The following is a 12,687-nucleotide window of genomic DNA, read 5'->3' as shown; positions in this document are numbered from 1 at the left end:
GGAACATTGCTTCGTATCGAAACTGTTCGTTTGCTATTCAGTTCGTACCATTATTTTATAAATGAAAGCCACTGGAAACGGCCATTCCAAATCCAGTATCGAGCTCAGTTATGACGCAAAGCGAAAGGTATAGAAAGAGTTGGAAGCTTTAGGTCTCTGCTGATTGGAACTTCAGTGCGATAAAGAAACACTTTTGAATGTTTCCAATAAGTCAGAAAAACAACAGTTATTGCTATTGGTAGACAAAAAAGATTGTAACCGTATACCGGAATGAAATATCATATAATAGTGAACCCCTGTGTGTATATCTCAAAGCACAGAGGTTTAATTTTTGTCAGTTTCGCTAACTTGACCGTATTTTAGCTTATCATAGCATATTTTGAAACATTCAAAAGTTTAAAATATTTCCTTTCTTCGATATAAATAAAAATCTTAGAAGTTTCTTATCTTTCGGAAGATAGTCAGGTTTTCCTGTTAATTCACTGGCTCTGCGGTACGGCAATTAAAAACGAGCCTAATATTTTGACTCACCTTGGGATAACCGACGTCCTTTAGAGGAGCTGTCATTCCTTGTGGCTAGTATTCGCCGGCTATTGATCTTAATAAGTGGGGACTGGGTCACAGTGAGTCTCATGAACACTGATGAGTCATTCGGCCGTCCTTTTCGTGGAAATTAACTCACTTGTGAACAAAATACGACTTGGTTCGTTCGTGTCATTGTTTCTCCGACCGAATCATCCCAACTGAAAAAAAAAAAACACTTCACGACCGGGCTGCAACTAATCACGATAATGATTCACGACCACCAAGTACTGGCCCAGCTTTCACGAAAGTCTTGAAAATGCAACATAATGGCCATGAAACAGACTCGGCTAGACTGACCAAGACGTCCTTGGAATGGTACAATCTGATTAAGAATAGTTTCAGGAGTACAACTGAGGGCTCACCACGACCTTCAGTCATTACTAACACTAGTGTGTTAGCAGTTGAAAAGATGAACTGAAATTATCGCTGAAAGGAAATATTCCACTTGCACTGATAGTTTTCTTAGTGCAACCTAGGCATAAGTTGTTGAAAATCTCCATTACTTTGCCTTAAAGAAATCACACCCAGTGCACGAAGTCACATGTGATAATGTCAAAACATACGTGCAAACACACACTCGCACACAAACACATTATGAGAGAGAGAGAGAGAGAGAGAGAGAGAGAGAGAGAGAGAGAGAGAGAGAGAGAGCTGAAAAAATAGATCGGTGTTATTTTTCAGATGAGTACAGACAATCGTCCTTTTTCCGGTTTTGTTTTGGGTTCTCTCTCTCTCTCTCTCTCTCTCTCTCTCTCTCTCTCTCTCTCTCTCTCTCTCTCTCTCCATCGGTTTGGATGGTTTAATATTCCAACTTAACGCGAAGATACTAGGGAACAAGAGGGAAAGACAAGGTAAAATCTCCAATTTCTTTTTATCTGATCCGAGTCTGAATAATCCGAATAATCTAATAGAAGACTTTTTCCAAAAGCATCTTAAAAATTCTAATCAGATTCAATTGCAGTGACCGGACTTCCTAATCCATTTTGCTTTCCCATTAAAAGTAAATTTGTGTTTTCGGATATTGCAGAAAAATGAAAAATAAACTTTTAACACGAAGATGAAAGAAATGGTTGATGGCCGTAACTGGTGGTGTTTTGCTCATTTTCGGACGTGAACCGGATGTTCCGGTAAGTAAAAAAAAAAAAAAATTTTTGAAATTATTTCATTGCTTGGACAGGATAAGTGAGAACTGTAAACATAAATAGCTTTTTGACAGAGTTTAAACGTCGATTTTTGTTTTTAGAAATTGTTATTATTTATCCTATTTACGTATGACTACTATTGTAGTAAGCAGCAAATCAGTGTTGGATTTAATAAATATCCTGTGACTCTCGGAAGTTGGCTGTGAAGCTTTGAGGTCCTATTACTAGATTGTATCATCTTCATATATTTAGGCTCTAAAGGTGGCCGAGTTGGGGCATACATTTTTTTCCGAAGTGAATTTGCTGTTCTTTTCTCTTACAGTATGATCAGTGGTGGAGGATATTTCTTGCTTTAATGTACATTATGGAATTCTTTTCTTAGCAAAGTAAAAAGAATTATAGTTTCTTGAACATTTAACTCTGTTACTGATATCTAGTTCAAAACAATGGAAAATTTATCTACACCTATTTTATTTATCGTGCTACCCCTCTATTTTTGAGAATATCTCTTTTCCCTCAGCATCTGCAGAAGTAATGAAATCCTGCCGAAAAGAGACTGGCCACGAATTTTCCAAAATTCTCTCTTTAACAAGTCAAACGCAATTAGACGTATTGTTAACCCAACGAGCTAAGAAATGTTGCTGATGTGTAAGACAAAAATAAATGAATATTTCAAGTTCATTTATCGTCTCACAAGTAAATACGCACACTAACATGCAAATGAAATTATTCATACTCTATTTCCAAGAAAGTTAGACAGTAATGCTTGTGACAAATTTGTTCGCTAGATGCTTTTTCAAATTCATTTCTATTCTTTTCACCTCACAAGAATTCCTAAATTAATTTTCCTTTCCTTTTCTTCGCGATTCATCATCTTTCCTCTGTTTTATAACGATTTGTGAAGCGAATCAAAGACCGAGGCAGAGAATGCTGTACAATGCAAAAAGCGAACGCCCCCAGACGTCGACGAGACGACAGACTTTCCGGAGTGAAAGCATTTTGCCAGAGCCGATCTCGTCCCAGTTCGTCCAAGTGTCAGGAAGTCATGACTGTTTCCGGAATAAGATTTGTGTTTTGAGAGATAATTTCTTTTTACGTAAATTTTAGATGTCAGAGGTTACACAGGGGTAATTTAACAGTTCAAATGCAAATAATGGCTAGGAAATTAGTATTCAGCGTTAGTTTTCAATAGATCCCAAAATAGAAGACTAGGGGTAAATAAAAAGAAACTTGTCCTGAAAACCTCGTAACTGACTCGCTTTTACTCAGCTGTTTCTTTGGGAATAAATAGATAATCATACATATGTAAAATAACTGAATATATAAATAACTGCATGAATGAATGATTAAATGAATACGGAACCTTTCCTTTCATATCCAGTAATGGAGCCTCTGTGTGAGGCGAAAAAAAAAAATCATACCGAATAAGGAAACAAGCTACTCAAATGCGCATGAGTATTTACTGCCACAAGCTAGCTACTGTTTTTCAGGAGAATAAAGCGCTGCCTTGACAGTTAGCCAGTTTTTGCGGCCATGTCTTCTATTTCCTGGCGATAGAGTAAATTTTATGTTTAATGTGTACTGTAATTTTTTTTATTTCCTAGTTTATTCATCTGATCTTTTCTTATTTTAGTGGATGGTTAACGTCATTAATACAGGCATAAAATTAATGGAGCCTTTTATCACTTGGAGTTCTCGCCTATTATTTATTGTAAATAATAATTTCTTTAGTTTATTTCTTTTTGCCATGTGACAAGAAATATATCACTGAAAACCTACTATTCCTTATTTTGCATATCTGAATTTATAAAAAAAAACTTTTATATACATAAAGAAGAGAATGTTTGCTGAATGTAAATGAAGTGGCCTTAGCGCCCTCGAAATTCTCAAGTCTGTTGCTATAGTAAGTGAACAGAATTTATAACACGAATTACAGAGTATGCACTTCAACCATAAAAGACCGTATTCATTATTTATAAACATACATACAAAAACAACAATAGTTTTTCGTCGAATCATACCTAATACGAGAATAAATACTGATGAAAAGCATAGGTTTTATGTTTAACATCGAGTTTTTTATCATAGAAAACCTAAATGTCACAATACCCGTATGCTGCCTTGGATGATATGATTAGCTGAGCAATAGGCAAGAAATTGGCGCATATGGTGATTTAGCACATGCGCAGATTGAACCGCCGGATGCTTGTTTGTACTGTATGCTTTTTCACCCTCAGTCGATTGATTCTTCTTTTATGGATTATATTGCTGCTGGATCCCAAACGATGGCAATTTCGAAGCAAAATCTGCCCCCTCTGCTCTTGGAATCTTATGATAACTTATGGTTTCCTCGGAGGCACTTTTAAGATCAAAATCACTGGTCACTAGGAACCAGAATCTGTAACAACAGCCCTTAGGAATGTTGTGATATTACGTTGATAATTCTTTTCCATTCAGTGACAGAAAAGAAACAGTATTCATAATTATAGTCTTTAGATTTGTTGGAAAATCTTAGGATTCATCAATAATCTTCCCGAAAGTGTATATATAATACTTAAAAATGACATTGTTCTTAGAATTGTTGGATTTCCTTGTATTGATAGCAAGATTTCATAAGGAACATATTTTCATTGCTCCGGTAAATAACTTGTCCTCCATTTCATACTTGAAATCGCGTTCATGCTGCTTACTTTCTGAGTATAATTCTCATTTCGTCAGAACCTGTTGCTTGGATTTTAGTGCATTATTTTCTGTTTCATAAAATTTTACTGTTTTCCTTGTGACTATTAATTTACTGACACCATTTGCCATCGCCATCTACTTAAAACCAAACAGTCATTCATCAAGTGTTCAAACCCTAAAAGCTTTACAATTTCTTAGCTGTAATCCTTGGACAGCGAGATCATTCATTTAGACTCCTATTTCCTTCATCTATTCACTGCATTATTTATGTATTCATTTGTCAAAGGTGGTGACAAATGAAGAGAAAAGAAAAAAGAGAGTATGACATGGCTCCTGCCCTCTTACATAAAGAGCTGAATGCCGTCCCTCACCGGCAGGCTGGCCGAATAGTTCCCCTGCACAATGGGCTTAGTGGAGCGGGATAAGTGGGCTTTATATGATCACCGAAGGTTAAATCTCCTTGTTAAGCCTCAAGCAACGTTGTACTTCAGTACGTATTGAGGCTCCTGATATTGGCCTAATGTCGGAAACTCGATTAAAAGCAAAATGGTTAAATGCTTCTTTATGATGCATTATATCAGCACTACATATACAGTATATATATGTATATATATATATATATATATATATATATATATATATATATATATATATATATATATATATATATATATATATTATATTAGGCAGAAAATGTTCTATAGAAATATGCATTTTAAGGCTGCTTTTGTTGGTACAAAATTCTTAAAATAAGCGTTTATCATTGGCTGTGCTCTCGGGCGAGTAAGATAGTGTACGGGATGTCGCAGTAGTCAGGGATGGGGGAGGGGATGGATTGATTAGGCTGATGTGAACAAAATACCTCACAATCAAATGTACTTTTTAGATACTGAACAAAATAAAAAATGTATGCATCTTTGCAACCTTCTCTCTCTCTCTCTCTCTCTCTCTCTCTCTCTCTCTCTCTCTCTCTCTCTCTCTCTCTCTCTCTCTCTCTCTCTCTCTCCATTAGTGGCATCCTTTGGGCACCAATAAAAAAAAAGCAAGCCTTATGAATCTCTCTTCCATTAGTGGTAGGCTTATTCATAAGTCACCCGTCAAAGATATAAAATGCACAGTATTAATCAAAATCTCTCCCTCTCCATCAAAAGTACTCATCAGACACTAGTTAGAGGCGTAGGCCTAATCATGAATCCTGATTCAAGAATTCAGTGATCAGGCAGCTGGACAGAGAGCGCTAGAATTCAACGATCATGAATAATTATTGCAAAGCAAAATTTATGCTAATTTCTTAATTCATAAAGGCATGCAATGACGCTGTAAACTAATCATTGAAATTAGATTACTTGCAAAAAAAGCAGTCATAAGTAAAAGATGATAAATCGACTTACCTGAGTCACTCCACCCCAACCCTCAACATCCCAAACTACTCCGACCTCCTATTAAAAACCTCTCTCGAAAAGGAGCATTGTTAATGATAAACAGTTATTTTAAAATTCCTCTCACCAACAAACAAAGCCTTAAAATGAATGTCTGTATAGAACATTTTCTGCTCAGCACTATTTTTTTTTCATTTCCCGAAATATTTGGATATCTATCTGTCTGTCTATCTATCTATCTATCTATCTATCTATCTATCTATCTATCTATCTATATATATATATATATATATATATATATATATATATATATATATATATATATATATATATATATATATATATATACATACGTAATACTGGTAATCTTCTTGGACGCAGAGAAATGTTATTCAGTTGTATTCCACATAGAAAAATGAAAAATGTTTTGGTTAGAATATGCTCAATAGTTTTGTCTTCCAATATAATCAACGGATAGGTTTCCTTAAAGCAAATGGATGTTACAGACTAATACACACAAAAACAAAGCTACTTCAATATCTTCTAAAAACATAACAGACACCTCACACACCTCGACTGTCGACCTAAACTGTGCAACGACTCCTCGCTGCTGGGAAAAAGGGCGCTGGTGACTGGTGCAATACATGTACATATGCTGCTGGAGTCTAAGCAATGACAGGCAAGGAAGCCGATCGAGGCTACAGTCTACCCCAAAGCCAAATCAAAGTCCTTCAAAAGAAGGCATCGTGCTTACCCCGTACAAATGGGAAAACAAGCATGTTAAAAGAAAAAGAAAGGACCTCTTCTTGGGGCGTTTAGTAAGGAAAGAAACGCTCCAAGAAGTGGTCCATTGGAGGAGAAAACTGTTGGACATATTCTAACCACAACATCTTTCATTTTCCTATATGGAATATAAGTGTGTGTGTGTATGCTCCAGCATAACTCTGAAATGCATGGAGCAATTTCAACCAAACTTGGTATACATATGACTTACTATCTTGAAAAGAATACTGTGGGGGTAAGACATCACTAGCACCAGCACCAAAGGCAACAAAGGGGGTCGGGAGGGAAGGGCTTTCCTGAAATGGGCTGGTTCTGCCCGAGGACTTAGTAACTAAATAAACTCTACGAATTTATAATACCTCATTTCAGTATACATATGGCTTACTATCTGGAAATGAATACTGTGGGAGTAAGACATCACTGGCACCAAAGGGGGTGGGGTAGGAAGGGGGTGACACGTGAAAATAATACAAAACAACAGATATTAGTGCCTAATCCATAGTTAACGAGATCATTGGGATCAATGATGACACTCCCGATGCCCTTTAAGTCAAAGTTCAGCCGCGTTAGGAATAGAGGTGAGAAGGGGTGAAATATAAAATGTATAATATGCTGGGCAACGTAATTAGAGCAACTATCTTAACAGGAAAGGGAAAGAGAGAGAGAGAGAGAGAGAGAGAGAGAGAGAGAGAGAGAGAGAGAGAGTGTAGAGGGGGTACTAGGGAGGAGAGAGAGCTACAGAGAGGGAGAGAAAAAGAGAGATAGTTTATCGGTTTGTCATTCAGAGTTTTCACAGGCAGCACAAGGTTGTTCACCTAATATATATATATATATATATATATTATATATATATATATATATATATATATATATATATATATATATATATATATATATATATATATATATATATATATATATATATATATAATATATATATATACATATCACAGATAAGTTGCATAACTTCTCTGTGTAATTTGTTTTATACTACTTGTCTTGGGTTTCAATATGACAGGACTGTTTAGATTCCAGAGTCTTTCGTTTACAATTTACAGAGTACTAGTATTCGAATACAAACGTATATATCTTTGAAAGATACCATAATGTTCGAAGATCTTGTCCAGACTGACCTCTTTGACCGGCCAATATAGGTGGCGCTACAGGCGTCACGCTTGTAAATATAGGTGATGCCAGACAAAAGGTCTGAAGGTAGCCTATCCTTATGGTTTAACAACGTTTGAATAGTACGGTTGTTGGTAAATATTAATATGGGGGTAATGTGGAAAAAGCTATACTTAAACATATTTTTTAGTTCTCTTGTAACGTATTTATAACATGGGTCATTTATGTCTCACAGGTTAAAATACACAATCAGCTTATCAACCCTTGATATATATCTATTTTGCTGTTTATACTAAGAGATTTATTTCGTTTATTTCATTATATATTATGTTGTTAGGATAAACACTATTTTTGAAATAGTTTAAAAGAAATCTTATTGCTAAGACTGCCAGGAGCTGCAAAGAGAATATGCTCTATATATTAAAGTCTTTACGTTATTTATCTTGAAATTAAAGAATGTAGCACTTTGGAAATTCATTCGAAGACCGGTAAAAGTGGGCTTTCTGAAAATGCTAAAACTTAAGAGTGACTTACTGTTTGCGGTAGTTTTGGTGATGCTTACATCTAAAAAGTTAAGCATATTGTTTTCTTCACGTTCCACGGTAAACTGAATACAAGGATGTTTACTATTTAAGAAATCTTGGAACTGCTCTACGTGACTTAGATGCCTGAAAACCAAAACTGTTCCGTTAACATACCTGTGATAAATGAATGGTTTAAAATCTAGGGGACAACCATCAAACCATCTTTTTTCATGAAAACAGAAATATGTTGGCCACGGGGGCTGACTCCCACGGCGAAACCCTCAAACTGTTTGTAGTGCAAATTGTTGAATAAAAAGTGGTTATCGTTTATGCATAAGTTAAAGAATATTTTTAAATTATTCTTTGAAATATTTCTCACTTGTTCAATGTTATTGTAAATAGAGTTCAAAACTATATCAACTGTTTCTTTGAAAGGAACGTTTGTGAACTGAGGTAGTTCTTGATCTCATACGTGTTTTTTAATGTATACTGATTTTCTGTCAATGGCTGTAGAAAATTGATTAGAAATTTCGCTAGTTTATAGGATGGTGATTTAAAGGCACACAGAATATGTCTTAATGGTATTCCATTTTTATGAACTTTTGGTAGTCCGTACAATATTGATGGTGAAGACCCGCTGACAAACAACTTGTTATATTCTTCTTCTCTAATCGAACCATTCTTTCTGAGCTTTCTTAATTGGCAATTGATCTTGTCTCCTGTATTCAAGTTTTTTTTTATACTGTATTTATCTTCTGGTCCATTTCATAAATTTTGAATTGTCAGAGACCACAGCTTCCATTTTTTCGAACAAATCAGTTCTGTTTAATATAACAATGCCGTTACCCTTAGCTGGCTTGGATATTACAATGTTTTTATTCATTTTCAGTTCCTTAGTGGAAACGGTGTTAAACGAATAAAGAAAAACTTTGGGATTTTAATGATAATACTTTTTACATTATTCACTCGCTCCCCGTATTCTCTTTTATAGATGGGTTGCTGCTTTACTTGGTAGAAAGGCGCAAGATCTTAATCTTGATAACTCATCTTATCCCTTGCTCTTAATATAAATTATTCAAAAATTCATTTATAATGTAAACTGTTCAATTTCTGTTTTACCCAATAAGTAGTTTATATGCTATTGTAAATCATCTTAAAGATTTTATCAATTATCTCTATTGTTGTTGCCTTTACTTAGCTTTGTAAGCCAATAATCTTTTAACTATTGAATACTGTAATGTTTCTTTTGGAATGAAAATATTGTTATGAAGAAACAACGAAACGCGTCGCAAATAAAATGAGGTGGTTCTTAACTTCCGCTTTTCTTTTCCTGCTGAGACTGAAATTTCCAAAACATCTGTCTACTTTACACTATAAAATATATATATAATATATATATATATATATATATATATATATATATATATATATATATATATATATATATATATATATATATATATATATATATATATATATATATTATATATATGTATATATGAGTGTGCATGTATGTGTTTGTGTGTGTTTGTGTGTGAATGAGGTCAGTTGTGTTTAAGTGTTTTGTTTATGTGACTACGCATGTGTTATGGTCGTGATCCACATAGTATCTGGTAGAACTGTATATAATAATGGCAACGTAAGCGCCCATAAAAAATTGGGACGCGTTATCTGGATGACTATGATAATAATACAAACTGTAGGTAGATTATATATCTATATATATGTGTGTGTGTTTGTGAAAATTTTCTTCGTTAAGATAACCTAATCTTATCACTTTCTTAGTTTGTCAATGATAAGTCGTGATCAGTGTTCATTTTGCAGTTGTTCCATTTTGTGACTTTCTGTTTTCTTCAACTGATTTCCATTAACACGAACATTGAGAAAATAAAAAGAATAATTTTAAATGAATTAGCGTTTAAGTTTCATTCAAATACAACGGAGTTGGAATGCGAAGCTTTTTAGAGGGACATCATTAATAGAGCACCAGGTGTGAAGGCATATCTGATTTCTTCTGTAAAGCAAATTCATCAGCAGAGTAATTCCTGAGAAACTTGAGAAAATTTTGATCTCAGAGTTGACGTTCCATTAGTCGCTCTTGATGCTGTTCCTGTCTCTTCCTCCTCCTCCTCTTCCTCCTCCTCCTCCTCCTTCTCCTCCTCTTCTTCTTCTTCTTCTTCTTCTTCTTCTTCTTCTTCTTCTTCTTCTTCTCGAATTGCAGGAATGCTCCTGATTGTATTGCTGCTCCTCTTCCTTCGCTCGGGCAACTGGAATGCTGATCGCTTTCCGCGTTACAGTCGTCAATCGGGAATTGATTGATTTATCAGATAACCCAACGAAGCGAGAACCTAAGACGATACTGGTGCTTTTCTTGTTTACATTTAGGGAGCAGAGGAATCACTTAACAATGTTTGACGATAATTAACTTTCTCAAGACCAAGAGATTCTAATCTTATTTTTCGTTTATAGTTTCTACTATTTTTGGCGTTACAATGATCTCGGATGTTTTGGCTTTCAATTCTTCAGAATACGGATGAAAGCGCTTGATTCATTAATAGATATTTAGGGCTGATGCAACGAGTTACTGGAAAGTAAGCATTGACGAGTTTTATTTCATCAATTGAGAGAGAGAGAAGAGAGAGAGAGAGAGAGAGAGAGAGAGAGAAAGAGGGAGATTATACTTCAATGATTATATTCACAGTAGAGAGAACGAGTTTTTATAATTATGAATCATCTTCTGAGAAATGGAGAGAGAGGAGAGAGAGAGAGAGAGAGAGAGAGAGAGAGAGAGTTTGTAGGAAATTGTTATAGGTCATCTGGAGAGGGAGAGATATGAACAAAGTGATTATTTCCTTGAATTTAATAAGACATCCTGTTAGAAATAAAAGAGAGAGAGAGAGAGAGAGAGAGATAACTGGGAATTATCAGACGAAACAAAAGAAGAAAGGAGAGAGAGTAACTGGGAATTATCAGAAGAAACGAAAGGAGAGAGAGAGAGAGAGAGAGAGAGAGAGAGAGAGAGAGAGAGAGAGAGAGAGAGAGAGAGAGAGAATATCTTTGTAAGTTTTTGCTATACATAATCAGCGACAGGATAAATTTAGAACATTAAGCTTTATTAAATCCATAATGCTATTAAGGATTAAGAGTGTAATACACTTATGAAGCGAGTTTATAGACTAAGCTCGCAACACCTGGCTTTGTACTCACTACTCCCGAGAAATGGCGCTTGAAAAAATACGCTTAGATAACACTACATTTTAAAAAAGGGTATTGAATGCATATGTTCTTCGCTGTACACTGTCATGTCTCGTTTAATAAATTTTCATTGAATATTGATGGTCTTGTCGCGTATGGATTAACAAAGTTGTGATTGTTAATCTACAGTTGGATGACTTGTTTACAACTGGCGAACTTGAATACAGCTCTTGGATTCATCTAAAACTGTATTTGCATATAATTGTAGAATTCTTTATGCAGCTGTAGGATTCGATGACAGCTGTGGGACCTGTAGATTTATCATTCCTTGAGAAGGTTTGAAAAGACGAACGATATCCAGTTCTAAAAGTATTCAAAAATATCGATATTATTAAAGAATATTGGTATGGATTTATATTTATTTTTCCAGCACGTATTCACTTTTTTTCTATATCGACCTTGAAGTGAAAAAAGGAAGAAGCAGATTACTAGGAATAATACCGATACAGGCAGTTATATTGATTAAGAAAATCACTACAAATAGGATAGCACTGACAATCCTAAAGTAATTCAGATGAGTAACCAGCCTTCGTCTTTGATCATTCATTAAATGAATTAGCATTGCAAATTCTCTATTATTTTTTCATGAATAATTCGTGGTTTCTTTACTTGTGCCCACGTAAGATAATGTCTAACAAGGCCATTTGTAGCAGCCCAAGTGACATAAAAACATAGTGTTATAAATTATAGAGATGTCGTGTATGTGTGTGTGTGTAATATTTACTTTATGGTAATGAGACCTAGGTAAGCAAGAAATTCAAAAGGAGATAGATAGATAGATAGACTGATATTTTGATTTCATATCTTGGATACATAGGTGAAAACAATTACAGTGATACAAAATATACTCAAGTCGGAATATATACTGTACATATTAACATACAACATTCATGATTAATTACACTGGCACCTATATCTTCAGAGTGCATAATTATTCTTAGAGAAATTGATAGAGAATGGAAATAATTAGATAGGTAGACAGACTGACCTGAAAATAAAACAGTTACATAGATAAGAATAAAAAAAATGATCAAAGAAACCATCTTGAAAAACAAACAAGTGAAAAATGCGCCGAAGAATGAGTTTTCTGTACAGTCGTTATAGCAAATAATTAAGGTCGCCGAAAATAAATTTGTTTTTCGGTGGTCTCGATATAATGCTGTATGAGACTTGGCCCATGAAACTTTAACCACGAACCGGTGTTGGCCTATC

This window comes from Macrobrachium rosenbergii, chromosome 54 (assembly GCF_040412425.1).
Source record: "Macrobrachium rosenbergii isolate ZJJX-2024 chromosome 54, ASM4041242v1, whole genome shotgun sequence".
Taxonomy (NCBI): Eukaryota; Metazoa; Arthropoda; class Malacostraca; order Decapoda; family Palaemonidae; genus Macrobrachium; species Macrobrachium rosenbergii.
Note: the sequence above shows the minus strand (reverse complement) of the source record.